At 39.4% G+C, this 25,289-nt stretch overlaps 1 protein-coding gene across 1 annotated transcript in view; it reads right to left on the reverse strand.

Moving 5' to 3' along the window:
• Nucleotides 1-23,888, reverse strand: part of c8b (complement component 8, beta polypeptide) — a 97,910-nt gene extending 74,022 nt beyond the window's left edge. Inside the window, exon 1 of the mRNA XM_066681280.1 lies at nt 23,680-23,888. The gene's annotated coding sequence lies outside the window, so the exon portion shown is untranslated. The remainder of the gene's footprint in view (nt 1-23,679) is intronic.
• Nucleotides 23,889-25,289: the final 1,401 nt, after the last annotated feature.

A 25,289-nucleotide genomic window follows, 5' to 3' on the forward strand; every position in this document is an offset into this window, starting at 1 on the left:
TATAAAGACGGGTGAGGCAGTGGCCTAGTTTGCATGGCTCGAGAGTGCACCCATGGGAGGTGGGTTTACGTTTCTGTCAGGGAAAATCTGTGATAGCTCATGCGCCCACAATCTGGATCACTCCTTAACAAGACAAATCAGCAGCATTTTGCTCAGCAGGACAGGAAGTCACGGTGGATTTTGCTACCCTTTCAAGTCAGCCCTCTAACATGTCAGTGCGTGAATTGTAATTTTGGAAAAAAAATAAAAAATAAATCAATACATAAATAAAACAAACAAACAAAAATCCATAGCTTTATTTTAGTTTCTTGTGCTTATCAAAACCAAAAGGTATTCATGCAATGGAGCGGTGACAGCTGTGAAGCTTATCTCACATTTGGTGTACAGGAAAATTTCCTGAGGCTACCTTCATATTACAAGCCTTATGCATCAATTTCGATTTTTTGGCTCAGATCTGATGTGGCTGTGTGTACAGTTTAACTTCATAAATATAAGTGGTTTGTATCTGTAATGTGAATTAATCTGTCCCTGAAACAGATTCTACACACTTTGTAGTGTGTACTGTATGTCTTAAAATAATGGTTTCTGCACTCATGTGCAGGACTGTATGTTGAATTCAAATAGCATTTATAATTTGCTATAAGCTCTTTTCAAGAGAAAAGAAGAAGCCGATAGACTTTTGGGAACACAAATAAAATAAAATAAAAAATAAATATAAATATCTAAATATCACCAAAATCCAAAATTAAGAAGTAAATAAAGGAAGATGTTATTATTCTAGAGATTCAAATATATTCACTATTCAATTACTTTCACTGATTATCAGTTTGTTCCAAGACTTAATCCTGGTGTAGCACTGCCCAGTGTGTGCTGTGAGTTACCCGGTTCCAACACAACCTGTTCAAATAAGAAAGGAATTCATAATTAGTCTTATAAATATGAAGACAGTGGTACTCCAGGACCAGGACTGAGATGAATTTGTGTAAATCATGTCTTTGAAAGTATGTAAATGTACAACGCTGTGTATGAATTTTTTTAATGATCATACCACAAGCATTTATGCAGAATTGGTCCTTTTTAAAAAGTAGCACAAAGTTTAAATCATCTCGTATGTAAACATTAGCTTTCAACTATGAACCCAGTACTTGGTCTTATAATTTATCTAATTTTATATCACGATGATATTAGTGAGTGTCTACATTTTACAAATAAGCATTCTTTAATTCTCTTTTATGTTCCACATGATTTTTTCCAGCATAATGAGCTGGACAGGGCTGGATGATGTACCCTGAGAGAGTGCTTGAAAATTGGCAATATTACCACTATTGCTAATGATGTGTTTTCTGCACAGAGGGAATGTTACACTGTTAATACCCAGTGGAACTCTAAAGTGATTTGGTTGGAAACCAAAAATGGTGCCAAACTCGGGCACTATAAATTATTAAGTATATTAGAAACAAGCCCTAATTGGGAGTAGGCAATGTGAAGAAGAAAAAAAATGGTGCACAGTAATTTTTGGTACAATGTTTCACACACTGTACAGCATAGAATTCAATTAAACAAAATTAATTATGGACTGTAATGCAGTTAATTGATATTTTTCAGTGACTGTCCATATCCATGATTTGCTCATATTAGTGTTCTGATAATAATGACAATACAATTTTTACTGTTATGCCATCCAACTATAGCCTGATAACTATATTGTTCATCTATAGCATCCGTAACTGAATTTGTTACAAATATCATGATAATTTGCTAATAATATTGGTTCAGTAACAGATTACAGGCCCTGTTGGAACATCATATAAAATGCAATAAATACAAGAACCTGTATTTTATTAACTCTCCTTACAAATAAATATGTACCTGTACTTTCTTGACCCAAGACTTCAACTGCTTAACAGCCCACAGGCACTTTATATTCTCTTCTGCATGATGCACAATAGGAGACAGATGTGGACAGCAGACAGGCCAGTCAAGCAAATGCATTACGTGACTATGGAGCCACACAGTTTTAGAACATGCAGAATGAAACATCTACTTGGTAGCAGCATATGTCTCTGTAAAATCCCAGTGTAGGCCTACACCTATATGGTACCTTCCCCAACCCCAATACCATGACTGAACAGTCTGGATGGTCATTTCCGTATTTGGCATGAAGAACTCAGCAAATCCTTATCCTACAAACAAGCCAGAAGTGGACTCCTCTGACCAGAGAAAATGTTTCAGGTGTCTTCCAGACCATCTGAGAAGAGCTCAGGCCCAGTATTGTAGCATGATGACTTCATATGAAATACAGTCTGAGGGCTTGAAAGTTGGGCACATCCAGTGGTTTTCAGCCTTACTCTACACTGACTGAATCTTTTCACAATTCTGTGTGTAGTAGATGGTAAGACCTCATCTCTAAGTGAATCTGAATTTAGAAAGGTTCTTTTTGAACTGTTGGAAATTTCTCTCACAGTTTGTGTTCACAACCCATCTTTGCTTAAAAATGCCGAGTCTTTGGTGAAGTTCAACTGCTTTTTGTGAAATGCGTTAAAATGGTGTAACCTCAATATTTTCTACATTTTTTACTCACTTATTTTGCCCATCCCAATTTTTTTGAGTGTGTCATAGGCATCAGATCGAAACTGAGAAAAATCCATCCATCCATCCATTATCTGTAACCGCTTATCCAATTTAGGGTCGCGGGGGCTGAGAAAAATGTTATATGTTATATATTTTTTCAAAATGCAACCAAGGTTACAGAAAGGTTGGTTAGAAAACACACAAGAAATATGTTTTTTGTACTTTTGTAATTTAAATAAATGTCCAAATCAAATATACTTTTATATTTGCATTTATATTCACTTTACTCCATGTGTGAGATGTGCACTATATGACCATCTTTCCACCATTGACTGTGCTTTTGTTTCTCAGTCTAAAGACTAGTACAAGTTCAAAAAAAAATAAAAATGTAAGAAGGTTCAATTACAATGTCCAATGTCTCAGGCCAGGTCTGATGTGCCCTGGAGGAAAAAAGCTTAGTTCAAACAGCAGTGGCCAGCTTTGTAACGGACATCAGAAACAGACACAGCTTCCTAAAATACCCCAGCTGTCTTTTTCTGTGTTGCTGCCCAGAGCAAGAGAACACCTGCTGTTTTTTTCTCTGCTCCAACATGGTCCCAATCTGCCAAAGAGGTCGCACTTTAGCTAGACAGCAGTTATGCTTTTTGGTTTTTGACTCTTACATGCATATTACAGCAGATTCTGGGATTCTCCTAAGTCTCTAGAGATATCCCCAGAGGCTGCTGGAACAATGCATAAGAAAGAGAGGTGGGTGAGGAAATTTAAATAAAATACGGAATGAAACTATGGACTCAAACGTCTCCTGAGAACAGTACAGAGCACCCTCTTTGCCTTAAGGAACTACAGGGAGCTACATGTCCCCTAATTAAAGATAACATGAGGTGAAATAAAGAACAGATTAAAGAAAATCATGAGCGCTACAATAGCGACCGACCTGGGGCTTGGCACAATGCAGCACATTCCACAGAACAGATTCACTAGAAAGGGCTTCATCACATTATGGTCAATGGACACAGCTGGCAAACTAAATTAGCCCTGTATCTTGCTCCACATTTCTGTCTAAATACAGCTTCTCCTCTAGGAAATGAAGAACAACAGAACAACAGCAAAACATTAAAATGAGGCTGTTTTCAGGTGAATCACTAGCTACATTATTATGCAGAAATATGCACAACAGTTTTTTTTATCCATTTCTAATTCTGTTCACATGCACTCCAGTGTAGTCTAATTTGTGATTTGTGATCTCAGCACAGCCAAACTTTAAAGCAACACCGTGTACTTGTATTATTGCTCTTACAGTTGAACGGTGTAATTCAATTTACAGCACTGTCCTGAAATCACACAAGAAGGGGAGGGAGGTTTCTAAAAGTTACATAGTGCAGTCTCTGCAGTGCTGAGGCCAGAGTAGCAAAGACAGGGGCTCTGTTCTCTCTTTTACAGGTCAGTGAAGCATCACAATAATCTTCAAGTAAAAATACTGCCCAGTGTTGCTTGAAAATCTGACCTCACAAATCTTTTGGCTAAATGCCATCAAACCCACACTGATATATCCCAATGTGTAGCGAAAAAAGTTGTAACCAAAAGTGTAAAAGCTGCTTTTACAGCATAGGACAAACTATAAATAATTAAAATTAATTTCAGACATAATATTAGATGAGCATATGTCCTTTAAGTTTTGGCTCTGTTACATTACAGGGACAGTTACACTTTAAGCAAAATAAGAAGGCAATGCTAAGCTAATTTTTTTGCTTTTCCTTTGCAAGAGGTTTAATTTTACACCTTGTAATGTGTTCTGCGCACATGTGACAAACATCTACATGCTTAATTTGGAATTTAAGCCAGCAGGCTTTATGTATGTCAGACAAATTTTAAAAATGCCTGTACTATGAGCTCCAATTTTACAAAGTCTTGGATTGGTTTAGAAATATCTCCCACACCTATTTATGTTAAACACCCTGTCTGGTCGTGCAAAATTATCATGAGCTAAGTATCAGAGCATGACAATCAAATGGTGCTGTTTATATGATAACGGTTACATTGATAAATCACTAAAATAAAATAATAAAATAATAATAATAATAATAATAATAATAATAATAATAATAATAATAATAATAATAATAAAATTCCTTAGAATTTTATTCTGGAAAACAAACTAATACAAATATTATCAACAACTATGAGAGCTATAATAATGAGTATAAGCCTGATGTAAAATGATTATGCTGAAAATGTTGACACTGTGCTGGATTAAAGTTATTTACTAATCTTATTTATAAAGGACAACAAAAAAACCTAATGAAGGAAAAAAATGTAAACTGGACTGTGAATGGAAAAGTGCTAAAATGTAGTTGCAGTTCATTGTAGGATTGTTTGAGTTCACTGAAAACTGTGCTGCCCAACACTGTTGCAGATCACGTACACTCATTTAGAGCAATGGAAACATCCCCTAACAACAGTGACATCTTTCAGCAGCATAATGCACTGTGATAAAAGTACTCAGGAATTGTTAAAGGAACAAGACAAAGAGATCAAGGTGCTGACTGTAAAACCTCTGCCTGTGCGGGCATCTATGGAATGTGCTGTGAGTGGGTAAATTGGTCCCCACTCTCCCTCGGTGTAATGCTAACAAATGCAGGAGCCTTGTGGTGAACATAACAGAATGCAAATAGTGCTGCATTTAAAGTGCTGTCTTAGTGGCAGTATGAAAAGAAATGTCTCAAAAGAAGCATGGGCTACACTTCACCCTTCCAGCTTATGCAGGCCTTACACCCAATGACGTTTCAAGCAATTTTACTGTCGCAGACAAATTTCTAAAGTCGGAATAAAATCATGTGTGTCTTGCTGGAGTTGCAGCACACCCCCATCCTCTCTATTGTTTGGTGTGATGTAGTCTTTTTCTCATCTTGACCTTCTGATAACTGTGTTATCACAAGGCATTAGTCTTTGCTCATGAAAATAGTGATGTGGACATTTTAAATAACGGTTAAACATTGCAAAGTACTGTATTTAATGTACAAAAACTGCTTATATTTGGACTTATTTTCATGTGAGGCTAATAATTATATAAGGTGTGATGTACCAACGTGCACGTCACACTCTGCACCACTTCCTTGCACATCCAAATATAATGCATCCTGACCAAGTAGCTGTATTTGACGAGTTGCAATGAGAATGTGAATGTGGTGGTCACTAATAAGTTACAATGATGTGGAGGATGAAGTGGTTCAGTTCGTCATTCTGCACAGAGATCGAACCCCTACACTGTCAGAAAAACAGTACTGTACATGTATATTATCATTCATTCATTCATTGTCTGTAAGCGCTTATCCAGTTCAGGGTCGCGGTGGGTCCAGAGCCTACCTAGAATCATTCGGCGCAAGTCAGGAACTCACCCTGAAGGTGGCGCCAGCCCTTCACAGGGCAGAACACACACACACACACACACACACACCTAGGGACACTTTTGAGTCATCAATCCACCTACTAACGTGTGTTTTTGGAGCATGGGAGGAAACCGGAGCACCCGGAGGATACCCACTCGGACACAAGGAGAACACACCACACTCCTCACAGACAGTCACCCGGAGCGGGAATCGAACCCACAACCTCCAGGTCCCTGGAACTGTGTGACTGTGACACTACCTGCTGCCCTCATGTATATTATTGTCACTAAAATTACAAACAGCGTAAATGTACTATTAAAAGGTACAACAGTGGTTTTAAAGTCTACTTGTGTTCCCTAAATATACATAGCTAACTACTGGATATGTATCCTTGAGGGTACCACCACAGTGACAGTGTTTCTGAGAATGGACTGAAGAGTCTAGATGCAATTAGTAACAATATAAGATTCCCAGTCTTTGCAAAATCATAGTTTGCAAGAAAACATTCTGTGACATTGTCTTTGGAATTGATATGATGCCAGTCCTTTCAAAGGAATGGTTAACATTAGAGTCATCTTTTGACTGAGAAAGACCAAGCTAATAGGTGGGATTTAATAGTGAGGATTAAATTGAGCAGAAAATTATGTTTAAAAATCAGGGGATACTTAGATGTGTTCCATTAAAAAATATAAAATGAATGTATAAAAAGTAATATAATATGAATATTTGATTTAGAATCTGCTCAATCCAAAGCCTTAATTAGACAATTAATTTATTAGACAATTATAATTAAACTGAGAAAAAGCTTCAATTAAATGACAGTGTCATCTATTCTAGTTCTAATGCTGCTGCTTCATTGGCTCTATGCTGATAACATCAAAGTGACTGTCTGCTCAACCTCTCGAGGGGTTTGCTGCTACAGCCAAACAGTGTGACTTATTTCCCAGTCTAATAAAGGACAAAAAAAATGCTGATTGGATGTGTGATCTATAATGGCAACTGCAGAAGGGAAAATAGCCTGAGGGTTTGATTATACACTGCAGTATATGAAATACTGCAAATGGCGAAAGATGCTGAAATCAGGTTAATTAATGAAATTAGCCTCTGAGGTTTAAAGTTGTTCTCACACTAAAGAATTACCCGCAACATTTTCAAATTAAGCTCTATTTGTCACCTCTGCAGTGATTACTAAGGACAGTAAACTCTGCCGTGGTTTAGAAAAAGCACAGAAAACCAAAAAAACAAGAGAAGCCTATGGGAGGTAGTTCCAGCAGGTTTTCTGTTTTTACTGAGTTATCTACACTGTCTTTCTTACGGTCGTCTCATTTTCAAAAAGACTATTTCCTGTAAATGACCTTTACACGAATTAATCTGAAATTTTACATTTGTGAGGTAATATGATTTCCTGGCATGAATTTATGATCCACTCAACTAAACTATAATAGATGTAATTTTTAAAATAGTTTTGTCCATGCATAAAAATTACTATTGCATGAAAAGGAAAAGCTGAATAAATTTGACCATCATTTCTGTCACTTAAAAAGAGACCATGCTTCTGAATACTAAATAGAGAAGTATAAAAAGTTTTTAAGGAAACTCTACCAAAGGTTTCACGGGTCCAAAGCCAGGTCTTTTTGACGAGACACCATTTTCCTTAAAATTTTACTGGTGCAGCAGGTAGTGTCGCAGTCACACAGCTCCAGGGGCCTGGAGCTGGAGGTTGTGGGTTCGATTCCCGCTCCGGGTGACTGTCTGTGAGGAGTTGGTGTGTTCTCCCCGTGTCTGCGTGGGTTTCCTCCGGGTGCTCCGGTTTCCTCCCACAGTCCAAAAACATACGTTGGTAGGTGGACTGGCGACTCAAAAGTGTCCGTAGGTGTGAGTGTGTGAATGAGAGTGTTGCCCTGTGAAGGACTGGCGCCCCCTCCAGGGTGTATTCCTGCCTTGCGCCCAATGATTCCAGGTAGGCTCTGGACCCACCGCGACCCTGAACTGGATAAGCACTTACAGATACTGAATGAATGAATCTACAATCAACAGCACTGGTAAATAAGGTGTCCTGAAGTGCATCAGACTAGAATCAGGCATCAGTGAATTCCCTCTGTCTGTTGTAATGAAGTGTCTTGATCACGGAGCTGCATGATGCCCCCCAGATGATGAGGAGTGGCACTCTAATCTGTTCCCACACAGAAAAAAACATGTCAGGAAGAAAAGCTTGCTCGTGGAGGTTATGCCCACCACGCAGTGATGTTTGTCTCATGCAGGTCACTAAGGAGTGATTAAACCAGTGCTGGCATCCACAATGAAGGACAGTCAAAAACTGCCAAAAATCCTGTACGCTCTTCCTTCCTCCATCCCTCCATCCTAGAGAGCTAACGATGAGCATATCAACCCAGCAACAGCTCAACATGCTGAGAGAAATCCATCAACCCATCAATCAACCCATCACTCTCAGTGGTGAATGCTGAAACGTAATGATGTAGTAACTACTTAGAACGCATTTGACATCATTGTGTTTGTGTTTCCGTGGGCTGTCCCAATTCTTAGATACCTTAAGTATGATGCCTACAGAGATACCTTAATCTGGCTGAATTTTCAGGCAGCACTGAACCGTTCCTCAGCCACTAAGGCAATCCCATGATGCAACTCTAGCACAACTCCCATCTAATTTGTGCTTCTTTCTGAAAACATCTTTAAAATAACACTGACACACTGAGGCGTCACGTGCGCTGAGGTAAATAACACCGGTCACATGCAGTAGTTAGGAACAAGCCTAAGGCAATCACTCAACTACAGTGTCTCAATAATCTGCCTCATGATGATAGATGTCCATTTGAATGTTGCCTACACAAACAGCTGTCTACGTAGTCAGTGCCTAGGCAGCTCTCTAGGTTTGGGACAAACCTATTATGTCTAAAATACATAATATCTATAAACAATAAGAACAGTAGGCCTTAATGTTCTTAAATATTTGAAACCATAAATTAACCATACTATTCCCAATGAAAATATACATGCCACACAGCAGTTTCAATCTACACATCTTAACATCAGCTAATTTGATGACATTATTAAGAAACTACATATTTAATAATATGATGAACCAAAATCTTTTGGCAACAACCTATTTCACCTCACATTTTAAGAAATTATTCTTGTGTATATTGATTATATTGATTATTTATATGGGGCGGCACGTTGGCGCAGCAGGTAGTGTCGCAGTCACACAGCTCCAGGCGCCTGGAGGTTGTGGGTTCGATTCCCGCTCCGGGTGACTGTCAGTGAGGAGTTGGTGTGTTCTCCCCGTGTCCGCGTGGGTTTCCTCCGGGTGCTCCGGTTTCCTCCCACAGTCCAAAAACACACGTTGCAGGTGGATTGGCGACTCGAAAGTGTCCGTAGGTGTGAGTGAATGTGTGTGTGTCTGTGTTGCCCTGTGAAGGACTGGCGTCCCCTCCAGGGTGTATTCCCGCCTTGCGCCCGATGATTCCAGGTAGGCTCTGGACCCCCCGCGACCCTAAATTGGATAAGCGGTTACAGAGGATGGATGGATTATTTATATTCTTTTATGTCTCCACTGTGTGTTCATGTACTGTCCCTTTAAAACCATGCTACCAAGCTGTAGTCACGTGATTCTGCCCCTATCTGCCACAGAGAAGCATCCTAAACGCAGAGGTCGACCAAGAGACTCAAGCAGCTCGTACCAAAGAAAAACACAGTGTCTATGTGTTTTGACTATAATTAAGACGACACTGAACAAAAAGACACGAAAACACTGGTTTCAGCAACCAAAGCACAATCACACACCAAATATAAACAGTGCTCAAAAAACAAGAGAGGAACAAGTTCCCGGCAACATTAGAAAAAATGTCCCTGCTTAAATACTGGAGCATATTTACAGTACAAGCCTCGTCACTGAACTCAAAAATAGAAAAACAAAATAATCGTTCATTAATCGTAATCGTGGTAAAATGTACAATTAATCGCAATATTGATTTGTGCTCATATCGCCCCGCACTAGTATTACTACAAACACACGCATTTGTGAGAGCACAAGCTGGTTAATAAGTGTTAGTAGCTCCTGCAGGAAGAACATCTAGACTGCTAAAGTTAAACAGTGATTTAAACCATTTTCAAAGAGCTTATCAAACCACATGTATTTTACAAGTTCAAAAACGTGTATGATATTAATTTATCATTTTAAAAAAGTATTGTTTTAAGATTTACTTAATCTGACTAGTGTAGCAGTGTAGCAAACAATCGAAAGCCACAGACTTCCTGTATTTCAGATGATTTTCTAATCATTTTTCTATTGGACACAAACTTCGGAATGGTTTCTTTTTCTGTGAATACAAATTATGATTTAATGTATTGCCGTGTACTTGCCAATAACAAGCACTATTTCCACAAACGCTGCTTCATGTTTTTAAGCTGTTCTTTACCTTAGCTATACCATAAAGTAAAAGAGCTTCACAGGTGTACAGAACCACTATAATTCTTTAAGAGCCTGAAAGGTGAAGCTAACATCACTAATACAGGTTCTTAAAATTGTGCCCAAATTATGTCAAAAAAAATTATTTTATCATTATCAAATTATAAAAGTCCTCTTCTCCCAGAAGAGGACAAGGCTGACATTGTGACTTTTAAAAGCGAGCTGTTTTAGAGCCACACAGTCCAAACAAATCATTCCACATAGAATTAACTGTAACATTCCACTTCAACACCTCTGAATAGCTAGCAGAAGTGTGAAAGCTGTGTTTTATGGGTCGTTCATACTCCTGGGATGATACCTGGAGGGGACGACTGATGCATGTGCAAAAGCAAGTGTGGAGTCGCCCTCCTGAACAGCCCCTTCAAGGAGCAATGAATAACAACGACATTTAACCTTTATTTAAGCCTAGTTATTTCCTTTGGGCTCCTTTTGTATTCATCACAGCAGGGCCAGTGAGCCTCTCTACCCTTTAAGCTCCACGTTTAAGCTCCACAATAAGATCTGAAATTGTGTTTACTTTATTCAGCTTCATGTGTCAAGGTTTTTGGGCTTTGCCTTAATGTTTACCAGTGGTGGCCAATTTATCAAAATTATTATTAGATGTAGGTCTAACAAAGTATAGTACTGCAATAGTACTGCCACATACTTACAAATTGCCCTGCATTATCTAGACTGAATCATTTTATTTTATTACATTAATGATCTGATTATATATACAATGCTCACGGTAGACTGATTATAAACAATCAATTATCACTAAGGGGCGGCACGGTGGCGCAGCAGGTAGTGTCGCAGTCACACAGCTCCAGGGGCCTGGAGGTTGTGGGTTCGATTCCCTCTCCGGGTGACTGTCTGTGAGGAGTTGGTGTGTTCTCCCCGTGTCCGCGTGGGTTTCCTCCGGGTGCTCCGGTTTCCTCCCACAGTCAAAAAACACACATTGCAGGTGGATTGGCGACTCGAAAGTGTCCGTGTGTGTGAGTGAATGTGTGTGTGTCTGTGTTGCCCTGTGAAGGACTGGCGTCCCCTCCAGGGTGTATTCCTGCCTTGCGCTCAATGATTCCAGGTAGGCTCTGGACCCCCGCGACCCTAGAATTGGATAAGCGGCTACAGATAATGGATGGAATTATCACTAAGTGCTAGGACTGAACAATTTGTAGAAAACATACAAATTTGTGATCAATATTGAACTGCATTTTGGTTCTCTTTATAATCCATGGGCTTATTTATAGGAGTCTGGCTGCAGGCAGATCATGAGCTGTTATTGGGTAAATGATAACAAGCTGTGATAAACAGAATATGCCTCTGTCAATGTTATAGGCTTTTGAGTCAAATCTGATCATTTTTTTCAGAGTGCCATTTGAATAATAATCGATTAATTCTAGGCACTTTCCCAATACACTAATTTATTTTTTTAAAACTTCTTTAATAGTTGATTAATCAAATAGTGGGCATCTCTAGTCTCTATAATATCTACTTTAATATTTTTGCTTCATCAAAACATGAAAAGAAACTGGGTGATCACCAGCACATTTTTAATAGAACACTGCTCAAATCTGTGATTATGTAGAAAGCACATTCCCTTTTGCAAAAGTGCAGCCTTCTACACTATAAATGATATAAATATCAATATTGAGATAGAGATAAAAAGAAACAATGCCAAGGATGAGCACATCAACAGCATTTTCCCATCAAGATATGATGTTAAATAAAATACAAAATTAGTAAAATTAAATGACATTACAATGTACACTACACACTCTCGTAATTACATTGTGCAATTTTATTTGATAAGCCACTGCTGCAAATCTACATGGTCTTGATTCTACAAAGCTACTTCAGTTTTAATAGAGGTCTAGAAATCTTCAGTCAGACTTCTTCTGGTTTTTTCTGAACCTTAAAATACATAAGTCCAGTTTCATTGTGGTTTCAGTGGGCTAGGCATAGGGATGTCCTTATCCAGTCTTGAAGACTGAGACTGACACTGATCCAGGCATATTTGAATTGGCCAACTCTCAGCCATATTAAGCTTGATCCATTTTCAGTGAATTGGTGTTTGGCTTTTGTCTTAAAAACCATTGTCTTAAAGTGGAAGTGAATATTTATATAAACACTTTCTGATATTTTTAATGTCTTCATTTGCAAAGAGTCATTTATAAAAAGCAGAAATGAAGTCTAGCCACATTAGGAGTTCGGAGAAATCTAACGTAAATCTCTGTAGGTTTTTCCACATAAATGTATCTCTCCTGAAATCCACCAGCATTAAGAACTGAGCGTCCCTAAAACAAGACAATGTTCACATCAATGAGCTTCAACCTGGGTGATGCGATTTGTGATGTGATTCTCAAAAGGTAAACAGATCTGTTCTGAAATGCTACCTTATTTCCAGAATAGCTGCGGCCACTTTTATAAAATGTAATAAAAAAAGAATCTGTGACTTGTTAATTCTCTTGAAATTTTACTGAAAACAGTACCAAGCTATATATATATATATATATATATATATATATATATTTCCAAATACTTCAATGACCAACTGAAAATTGTTTTGTAAACATACAATTTTTTCGATTTTATGCCTGCAGCTCACTCCAAAAAAAATGGAATGGGGACAAAATAGGAGTAACAGATTTACAGACTATTTTGGAATATTTGTTATGAATCATTACGCTAAAAGAAGGTGAATGTAAATTAAATAAATGCTGCATCGATCAAAGACTCAGGGTGAATCCCATTTCACCCCTTAGCCCTAGCCCTCTATTTTGCCTGTGGTAGGGGTGTCTCAGTTCTTGTTGGGAAAGACAGGTAGAGATGAGTGGTAGGGCTAAATACCTGTTGAAAGGAAGGTTTTTCAGAATCCCACTTCAAAGAAGTACTATGAATGCCTTGTGAATCAACGGTAAGATGACCGGCAAGAGACCAATAAAGTGATAAATATATTCTGCTTTAAATGCTATTATAACCATTGTATTATCTTAGTTTAATGTAGTTTCAATGTACTATGACTCTTTGCTTGATAACAAGCATAAAACATTGCTAGTACTTTGCCACATTTAAGGTGGAACTGAAAGGTTCAAACAAAGGCTGCCAAATAAGAAGCTGAATTCAGCTTCAAATCACACAGGGCTGAGTGAAAAAATATTATTGTCAAACACATCTGAAGGAATGTGATGCCCAAAGTCCCGCAGCAATATTGCAGCACTGTAACTCATCTTTGATATCACTACAGACTGGAAGAGCAGCTGATTATGTTTCAGGCTACTGAAGGGGAACATTTTAACCATTACACCTTGTAACTCAGTTCCAAGGGCCAAGGTGACACTAAAAAACAAAATGCAGGGGTAAAAATAAGAAATGAGATTGGGACTTTGTCAAACCTCATGAGAGGATTGTCAAACAATTGAAAAATAACTATTCTCAGCACAAGATCACAAAGAACAATGTCTTTTACATCTATGTCTAATCATGGAAAGTTCAGTAAATCCAGAAATCCAGAAAAAGACAGTGTGGGGCAAGGCCATAAACCATTATTGAACGTGTGTGACCATCAAGCTCTCAAGTGGCTTTGCATGAGAAAACGTTATACTACTATCATATTTATAGCCACATATGCTATCAAGTACTTCAGAAAACCATTTTACTTAAAGGAGCAATCTGCAAGATATGTCATAAAATGTCTGGGGTGTGTGATCATAGATTAAGGAAACAGTGAAAGTGGAGCTAAATGCTTAAATACGAACGTTATGAATAAGAAGCATGGATCTGCCTCCTAAACAACATTTATTGTGACAGGGAAAATTGATCAGTAACACCAGCCTTGTCTAGTTGAAATATTTAAGGTGGATTTGGACAGTAAAGGCTTGAAAATGCAGGGAAATGGCATCCACCACTTGCGTAGGTAGACGATATAATGTAATGATGAACACTTTTTCTGTGTAAATATGTTGATTATGGCACATTCCTCTTTGCTATTACGGTACGTCCAAAGTTCTAAGATTTATCTCTTGCTTATTCGTTCAGTTTTCCTCAAACTGGCATCCTACTCGAGCTTCACGTCTGGGGAGGAGGGGGAGGAGGCAGACAGTTCTCTCCACTGTTTTGAAACAGTATTATAGTTGCGGGGCAGGACAGTGGTGCAGCAGGTAGTGTCTCAGTTACAGAGCTCAAGGGACCTGGAGGTTGTGGGTTTGAGCACCGCTCCAGGTGACTGTCTGTGAGGAGTTTGGTGTGTTCTACCCGTGTCAACGTGGGTTTCCTCCCACAGTCCAAAAACACACATTGGTAGGTAGATTGGTGACTCTAAAGTGTCTGTAGGTGTGAGTGTGTGAGTGAATGTGTGTGTGTCTGTTGCCCTGTGAAGGACTGGCGCCCCCTCCAGGGTGTATTCCCGCCTTGCGTCCAATGATTCCAGGTAGGCTCTGGACCCACCGTGACCCTGAACTGGATAAGCGCTTACAGATAAAGAATGAATGAATGAATTATAGTTCTGATTTTAAAAGCTTGGTGTCAGGATTACAGATTGCTCTTTTAACACATTCCACCACTGCATCAGGAAATGCATCCTGAAATTCTATTATAAAAAGAGGAAAAAATACATTTAAAAAACAAGACACCGAGGGGACCATTAAGATTGTTATCAACAAAAAGTGCAAAAGTGAACATGTCCTGGTGTGTGGGGGGTCATCTGTGTCCATGGCATGGGTATATTCATTCTTTGGGTAGGCATTCAAACAACTGATTTTACTTTTAAGGTTCGTATCTTTAGGGTTTTATGTAGGATATCAATAAAGGCCATATTCCACTCAACCCATATTCAGACTCGTCAACATCATAAAATCCATTTTATTAATGAAACCTTAAAAAGCCTACTTGCAATGAAATGTAGCAATGCCACTGTTCATTTTGCCAAACTTCATACCTTGGATGAGAGCAACCCCACAAAATGTAATTTAATATAACTGTATTTGTAAAACAATTTTTGCCCATCCAAAATTTTTTGGAGTTTGTTGCAGGTGTGAAATATATATATATATAGTTCCTATGTCACGTCGTAAACCAATTTTCGGTGTAAGTCGAAACATACGTACAAACCGGATTCCAAAATGTTGGGACACTAAACAAATTGTGAATAAAAACTGAATGCAATGATGTGGAGATGGCAAATGTCAATATTTTATTCGTAATAGAACATAGATGAGAGATCAAAAGTTTAATCTGAGTAAATGTAACATTTTAAAGGAAAAATATGTTGAATCAAAATTTCAGTGTCAACAAATCCCATAAAAGTTAGCAATAAGTGGCAATAAGTGGCTGGAAAAAGGAAACTGAGCATATAATGAACAGCTGGAAGACCAATTAACACTAATTAGGTCAATTGAAAACATGATTGGGTACAAAAAGAGCTGCTCAGAGTGTCAGTGTCTCTCTGAAGCCAAGATGGTAAGAGGATCACCAATTTCGCCATTGTTGCACAGAAAGATAGTGCAGCAATACCAGAATGGTGTTACCCAGCGTAAAATAGCAAAGACTTTTAAGTTATCATCATCAACCGTGCATAACATCATCAAAAGATTCAGAGAATCTGGAACAATTGCTGTGTGTAAGGGTCAAGGCCGTAAAACTCTACTGGATGCTTGTGATCTCCGGGCCCTTGAACGTCACTGCACCTCAAACAGGAATGCCACTGTCAAGGAAATAACAGAATGGGCTCAGGAATACTTCCAGAAAGCATTGTCAGTGAACACAATCCACCGTGCCATCCGCCGTTGCCAGCTGAAACTCTACAGCGCAAAGAGGAAGCCATTTCTAAGCAAGCTCCACAAGCTCAGACGTTTGCACTGGGCCAGGGGTCTTTTAAAATGGAGTGTGGCAAAATGGAAGACTGTTCTGTGGTCAGATGAGTCACGATTTGAAGTTCTTTATGGAACACTGGGATGCCGTGTCATCCGGACCAGAGAGGACAAGGATAACCCAAGTTTCTATCAACGCTCAGTTCAGAAGCCTGCATCACTGATGGTATGGGTTTGCATGAGTGCTTGTGGCATGGGCAGCTTGCATGTCTGGAAAGGCACCATTAATGCAGAGAACTATGTTCAGGTTCTAGAACAACATATGCTCCCATCTAGACGTCATCTCTTTCAGGGAAGACCCTGCATTTTTCAACAAGATAATGCCAGACCACATTCTGCAGCAATCACAACATCATGGCTACGTAGGAGAAGGATCCGGGTACTGAAATGGCAGCCTGCAGTCCAGATCTTTCACCTGTAGAGAACATTTGGCGCATCATAAAGAGGAAGGTGCAACAAAGAAGGCCCAAGACTATTGAACAGTTAGAGGCCTGTATTAGACATGAATGGGAGAGCATTCCTATTTCTAAACTTGAGAAACTGGTCTCCTCTGTCCCCAGACGTCTGTTGAGTGTTTTAAGAAGAAGGGGGGATGCCACACAGTGGTAAAAATGGCCTTGTCCCAACTTTTTTGGGATTTGTTGATGCCATGAAATTTTGAAACGACATATTTTTCCGTTAAAATGATACATTCTCTCAGTTTAAACTTTTGATCTGTGATTTGTGTTCTATTCTGAATAAAATATTAGATGTTGGCACCTCCACATCATTGCATTCAGTTTTTATTCACAATTTGTTTAGTGTCCCAACTTTTTTGGAATCGGGTTTGTACATACTGTACGTAAATAACATACTGTAAGCACTTATCCTATCCTAACACCTATCCTCCTCGGTCCCGAGCCGCTTAACCGTGTATTCTTCCGCTGCGCACACCAAACACGAACTTCGCGTTGCAACGTTTACGACTCAAAATCACTTAAGTCAAAACAAGGCTTTATACAGTAAATGGGAGATGTGTCGTAACCACGAAACATCGTAACTCTGGACTGATGTAACCCGAGGACCTCCTGTATATGTATAAAAAATTCACAAATTTTAAACATTAATATAGCAGCAAACCACTAACTTCAATGTGAAGAGAGAACTAAAGGCTTCTCAGCAGAAAATAAGCCACATCCTCACTGTACTGTGTTGTTCAGTCCCTTGTTTTCACCCTTGGGATGGGTGATAGTCCCACCCTGTGGAAATATTAGCCCTCCCCACAGTTGTTTTGTCCTCTCCAAGAGACAAGTTTTCTGTACACATATTACTCCATATTCTGTACAACTATACAACCGTCTACATATTCCTCCACCAAGATGAAATCATGTTCTTCAGCAAAAACGGCCTATAGCAAAGAGCAAGACAGAAAAACAGTCAATACTGGACTCACAATTCTGACACGGAGAACACTAATAGCTGCTAAAAGGCTCCAACAGGACTCTGAACTCACGTTTCATCTTCTCAATGAGCTCTGCTGGATGGTTGAATGCTTTATCTCCTCCACTGATGTGTGGCGTGATGGCGGACAGGGAAAGCTGGTTTTGACTGACTTCTCTATCTCTCCTCATCAGGTAAATGCCTACTCTCTCCCGCTGCTGTGTGCCAAGCTGGCGGAGTACATGAGGCTGAAGTTAGTGTCTCCTCAGCCAGCTTATTTTCTGCCATTTCACTTTAACATTGTTTTGCAGTCACAGTACGTTTTAAAACTGAAAATGTGCTTTATTTACATGCACCTTTTCAGTTTTAAAATGTAGTGTAATTCTAGCACCATTTTAAGTTGGAACTGGAAAAAATTAGCTAGCCAATGGCCTCATCAGACACAAGACTGAAGATAGTTTCTTGTTGAGATTTCCCGTTCTACCTTAAATGATACTCTAAATTAAACATGGGCCATTATTGTGTGATGTTCCTTTTACATTCAGGAAAGTGTTTTGATCACTTTGTTCAATGACATTTACCTTTCTCAATGTTAAAACACAATATTCTACAGCACCAGAAGTGGAGTATGAATGGCAAATTTAAATAAGACGTTAACTACAGCTTCATACATGGTGGGAGAGTCTGATTTAACAAGCGCCTGGCTCTACTTACCAGTGAAATACCTGTGTAAGTCATCGTTTCCCATGTTCCGGACATATAGGCGTCTGGCAGATGGAGGATGGCTGCTTTACTCGCCTTTGCGCCAATGATCAGTGCTCACTCATGCCATTGCTTTCGCACTGACAGAGAATGACCAACATTCTGTTGGTCAGTTTTTGTATATTGTGGACTTCTGAAAAAGCTTTATTTTATATGCCCCATGTCTGTTTTCATGAGTGACCGACATGATAACATTAGCTGTTACGACTATTATGAATTTGTTGTGGTCTGTAAGACTCCCAGCTCTGTGCTGAGGTACTAGTATATGGGAAAACAAGACAGGAGGGAGGTGGGGAGTGGGAGAGAGGCTGAAAGCAAGGGTGTTGCTGAATAAAGCAGTAGCCTATGTGTTTGGAACTGAGATGCTGGTGCTCTAGTGTGACACCTGGTAGCAAAATGTTGGACAGAGCACCTTTAACAGTTAAAACATTTTGACATTAATCTGAAGTGTGGAATGTACAAATTCTATGTGAACGATTACCTTAACTCCTTTCAATAGCTATGTGTTGGAAAATAAATATGAAAAAGTTGAGTAAATCCAATTCAATCAAATCCACATTTGAATTACAGCTATTTGAACAAAGCAGGAAACTGCCAAGGCTAACGGAATAATTCAGGAGAGAACAATTAACTAAGCTTTATCTCTCATTCTGCAGCAGACCTACAAAGTAGCTCATCACTCCGAGGCCGAGAGGCATTCATATGGCAGCGTGTGTGCCTCTCGGCCGAGCAGCATCTTAATGATTCATTAGTTTGGCATGCTCAGCCTCCGTTGTGCTGTTACTGGAGGTTACTGGAGGAGCACTGAATGATTAGTCCTGCAGGAGTATGGGGGTGGGGACTTAGGGTCTCGTGTCTGAGTGCGAGGGCAGATGATGCTCCCTCTGCGCCTCACCCTCCAAACCTCCCTGCTGTGCCAGATGTTGCCAGCCAGCTTCACTAGATCCCACGCCATCTCTGCCAAGCCTCCGGGAGAAAGGGGAATTAACACACAAAGGCGCAGAACAAAGTGTATGTGCTCGTCTCCACCATATGTTTGGGAAACCAGATTTCCACTCCTGATGTGCTTCGAGTTTACTCCTAGAACACACCCAGCAACTCTAATCTCACCCAGACACAATACACAGCCACAAAAATCCAATCTGACTGCTACAAACCAGAAATGTCTTCAAGAAACATTAATTAAAAATTAAAAAGTGAAAAAACGAAACAAATTCTTATTTATAAAATCAGGTTTTACTTGCCATTTGGATTTAAACACATTTGTTTTGTGTAGACCTTGTGTAAACCTTCTGCATCATGAAATTTTAGTTCATAATTAATTGCCAGGTAATGATGCCAAACTGGTTGATCAGCCATCTTGCTTCCTAGCATCATTATTTATTAACTCTGAACTGAAAATAGACACAGCTTCAGCTCAAATAAATACACTCTCTGCTGCCCTCTAAGGGTGTTATTTACTAAAATAAAATAATTTTACCGACCTGAGAGGTGCAGCGATCAGTGTGTTCACACTGACAGCGACTTTTCACTCAAAGTGATGATTGCTCAAGTGCGAATTCTTCTGAACTCAAACTAAACAAATGCTGTAGTGACACAGCACAGTTTATTCATTCATTCATTATCTGTAACTGCTTATCCAGTTCAGGGTCCCGGTGGGTCCAGAGCCTACCTGGAATCATTGGGTGCAAGGCGGGAATACACCCTGGAGGGGGCGCCAGTCATTCACAGGGCAACACACACTCACACCTACGGACACTTTTGAGTCACCAATCCACCTACCAACGAGTGTTTTTGGACTGTGGGAGGAAACCGGAGCACCCGGAGGAAACCCACGCAGACACAGGGAGAACACACCAACTCCTCACAGATAGCCACCCGGAGCGGGAATCGAACCCACAATAAACCCACAATGTGTGACTGCGACACTACCTGCTGCGCCACCGTGCCGCCCCAGCACAGTTTACTGGACTGTAGATACATTACATTTTTGGCTGTTAAGGCACTTTAATAAAACTCACCCAAAATCCCAATATTTTCAGACATATTTCTCCACAAATATTTTTTTGTTTACATCCCGATACATATGTAAAAATATATTGTTACACTATGTGGAAGTTTAAAGTCTGACCATGATTTTCTCTTCTAACTCACATAGGAACTTATATGTAGGAAGCAAAAAAGGACTGAACTGTCCCACAGTGGTCTAAATACAGCATGTAGCACTCTGCTGACTTCTGAATTCCTATTGGTTATCACTACAACATTGCTTTGCTTCCAGATTACATAAAGCTCAACTTTGTCTCATCACTGACTCTGTCCACTTTGCATCAGCAACATTCGCGTTGTGTCTGTGCCACTGTAAATGCATGGGTAGGATTGGCCCTATCTCCTGGAGCTTGTAAGTTAGAATCCAGGAGATTCCTCCATTGTACGAAGTTGAGAATCCTGGGGAGCTGGCCCCCTGTCATACATCAGTGCCCACTGCACTACAAAGCACAGCATTCTGTCAGTAGAGCTTTGTTTTCCCCACCGACTGGTTACATTTTGGCCGGCCTCAGGTGTCTTGGAGGAAGTACATGTTCACCTCCACTCACTGATGGGAGAATTGGACATAACTAACAATAGGGGAGATGACTTAGCAAAATAACTAACAACAAATTTATCACATTTTAAATAAACAAATAAAAACATACCAAATATCAGATACACTAGCATGCTCACTACTGCCACCTGAAGGTACTAACAAACACTTAAGCTTTACCCTAGCAGTGTAAGAGCACTAAGTCATTACGTTTTAGATTGATTTCTGCTTCTTGTATTTACACATCTCAACAAAACAGATAGAATACATAAAATTTGCACAAATGCAACCAAATATATGCAATGATTCTTAAATAAATACAGTCAGCTCAACTGAGATCAGGCTATTTTGTAGTAGCTGTAAAAGCCCTTAGACATCTTGCAACAGTCTCAATAACTCAAGACAATCAGAACTAATGCCGCCATCATTATACTAGAAAAAAAAAAAAAACAGTTTTATGTCATTTTTCAGTGGCTCAGGAGAATGCCCCTGCTGGATGAGTTGGGCACATTTCATTCCATTCTCTTCCAAATTTCAGACTGATGTGTTTCCAGCTTATAGACCCTCCATTCAGATGACCTATTTCTAGACAGAAAAAGCTTAGGAAGGATCATTGTATACAGGCAGAATCAAACCAAGGAACCAACCCATCTGTTTAATAAATGAATGTAAAATTGAGTAGAATATTTCATGTTTTGTGGTGGATGCACATTCAGCATGTCCAAAAAAATAAATAAAAATGGACATCAGTAATCAGACCTTCTAAGATTAAAGGCTCACAGTCTAAAGCTAAAATATCAAGCTCTGCTTCTAAGGCCATATAAATCATAGCCCAAAACCTTACTGCATTTAGATCAGATTTAATAATGTTGCATACAACACTTAAATCACATTAGTTCAGCTTTATTTAAGGCAAGTATTAAATTCAGCTCCATGGTTGAAATTTCTAATTCTTTGTTGAACCACAAGTTAAACGTATAATAATAGAACAATTTCCATCATCTAATTAATCCAGCATTGGGGATAAGATACACATGAGACTTCATACTTCAATTTGAATTCATGTATTTTTGTCATTGTAAAATACCGCAATAACATTTTACCTCTGCATATAACACAATCAGTACATCGCAGTGAACTTACAAACACACACACACACACAAACGATTAGGGGCAGTGAACATACACCCAGAGGAGCAGCGAACAGCCACCCTCAGCACCCAAGGAACATTTGGGGGTTAGTTACCTTACTCAAGGGCACCTCAGCTGTGGATTGAAGGAGGAGACACTGTTTTGTTTCTTCACCCGCCCCACCCCCTCCCCCTCATACCCATTTTTCCTGCCAGTTGAAGGGATCGAACTAGGAACCTTCTGGTCCCAAATCCAGTTCTCTCAGCTGCCTAATCACAGTGATACCAGTGTTGGTAGATAATGGCTTTTAAACATTTTATACAGTATATGTCCATAGTTATACATCTATGTTTGTAGATATCCATTATAATGAGAGAATTCACCTTGATCTTTTTTTGTGCACAACATTTCTTCTGTAATCAACATTTATTACAGTAACTGCTTCAACTTTTCTTTACACTAGATTTTAGAAAATAACTGAGAATCTGATTGTGTTCATCCATAAGAACCTTAGTGAGGTCAGGCGCTGATGATGATTGCGTAGTTCTGGATCAAACTCCACCACAACTCCTCCCAAAGCTACTGAATGGTGCTGCATCAGTCCAGAGAACAGGTTTGTTGTGGTATATGTGAACTTCATAATAAATGGAGCTTCTTTAATCCTGTTAAATTGGATGGAGTGCAGAGCAGAATGTAAAATGCTTAATGAAAGGATTAGGCTAAAAAAAATGATGACACATATGATGGAAATGTTTTTAAATGTCAAGAAAAAAAAGTTTTGATATTTAATAGCTTATATAATGAAAGGCATCATGCAGTTTCCATAATAGACCTTTTCTTCAACCTTTAAGAGACATAAAAACATGTCCAAAGAAGCATGTCCCTGCTGTTTAAACCAAATACAGTTTATTTTAATAAGCTATTATAACAAGAACTTTTGGCATAAATACTACTGTCTTAAAAAGGAGAAAGAATATGGATCTCATTATGAACAGTTCACATTATGATGAGTGCTAAATGACTTGTGAAGGATATGTACACACACACACACACACACACACACACACACACTGTATTCTTCCATAGAAATCTGCTCTGCTCAGTCACAGTTTCATAACATGCAGTTTTCTCACGGCAGGGGTGTAGAAACATGTAGAAAAATGAGCAAATACAAAGTTGACAGAGGATTTTTCCTGATTTACATCACAGTAAAGGTCGAATTACACCCATACAGTAATAATACAGAGGAAAACTACTGTAAAAGGAGATGGTTCAACTGACATTCAGTCGATAGAAGGACATTAATCACAACATTCAGCCGCTGAGTCACCTAAAACTTAGCCTGCCATCTAACATTAACGAACACTAATATTAACGAATTATGTTTAAGTAATATTGGACATAATGTCTGGTTGAGACCCTTGCTGAGCTTCTGGAGCGGAAGGTTTTCTGAACTGGACGGAACACCTGTAACAGCAACGTTCAGTTACTCACCCACTAACATCTCAGCCTTCTCCCACACTTTCACAAGCTCGTTTTATTCCCAATAAGTCCGTTTTCCGTCCATTAATGTATCCTTCCGCGTTAAATCCATATTCCGCTGTGTTTCAGCCCGCACCAGGGCGGTATCTGAGCTCTGTAAATCTAGTTAACCCGGGCTTAATCGGCTTCACGACGCGCTGACACACGGAGACTGCGGTAACGGCGGTGAATGAGAAGGTGAAGGACTCGCTTGGCAACGGTCGCGCGGTTTGAAGCGAAAACGAGGCGCGAGGGGGCGGGCCCGTGCCCGCGGGGGAGGGGATGGGCACAGGGGCACAAGGGGGGCAATAGTTAAGTCCACCCCAAAACCCATGGCTCATAATATTTGTTGGTGCTGAAAGAGATTAACAGAAATCCATAATTAGTTTGATTGTTAATTAAACACAATTAAAAGGTCATGTGCTATTGGCAACACGGTAAGAGTGTTTTACAGCCAACAGTGTTGGGAGTAAAGGCATATTTAGAACACCAGACACAAGTAATTGTAACAATGAAGTTACAATTGTGAGTATATTACATGAAGGTAATTCTCTGTTTATCACGTAAACTCTCAATTTAAATTACAGCCATCTTGCATTTCTAGCATTATTGTGGCCTGCTCACTCGAGGTCATGGTGTTTTCATCACACCGTCAGGAGAGAAATACTTATTGTTTTGGAAACTCAAACTGTATTTCATGTTTAAGCCAGAAAAAGGAGAGTGTAACATTATGCAGTGCAACCTCTGTTTGTGAGGTAACCTGTGTTCAGCTTCCAAAGCAGCATCTTAAGGTAAAGTTTGTTTGTTATTAGTCTAGCTGAAGTTGAAGACATGAAAAGTAAGCTCTTGTAAACATACGTTGGTTAGCGTTTGTTAGACACTGCGTGTACCAACATGATGGTTAATTGTTCCAAACTCACAACTCCCTTCCACATTAAATTGTGTAGCAGTTTATAGTTCAGCCTTTCAAGCAAGCTTAAAGGGTATCAGACAGCAAGCATATATTGGTCCACAGGCACAAACATGTTGGCACACCACTGATTGTAGACCACTGCTGGTCCACTATTGGACCACTCAGATTACTGTCCTGTACAGGATATAACTCATTTTTAATCTCCTCAAACAGATTTTAAATTTACAGAGACTTTTATTCTGGAAAACAAACTAATACAAATATTACCAACAACTATAAGAGATATAATAATGAGTATAAGCTTGATATAAAATGATTATGCTGAAAATGTTGCTTTGCTCCCAATGATTCCAGGTAGGCTCTGGACCCACCGCGACCCTGAACTGGATAAGCGGTTACAGATAATGAATGAATGAATGAATGGACTGTGAATGGAAAAAGGCTAAAATGTGGCATTTTGTCTAAAATTCTGTTTAATCTCCAGCGGTCCGCCCAGAAAACGCTGTGCAAATCACCAGTGGATCTCCAACTTTGCCCTCAGTGGACCACCGTCTCCTTGCTATCAGGGGTGCTGTGCCCCCACCCCCATATTAAATGGTAAAGGATTTCTGATCCTTTTTCCACCTTAAATTGTGTTCATAACATCCTAAAATTCACTCAATATTCTTCT

The sequence above is a fragment of the Hoplias malabaricus genome, chromosome 9, assembly GCF_029633855.1.
Source record: "Hoplias malabaricus isolate fHopMal1 chromosome 9, fHopMal1.hap1, whole genome shotgun sequence".
NCBI classification, from domain to species: domain Eukaryota; kingdom Metazoa; phylum Chordata; class Actinopteri; order Characiformes; family Erythrinidae; genus Hoplias; species Hoplias malabaricus.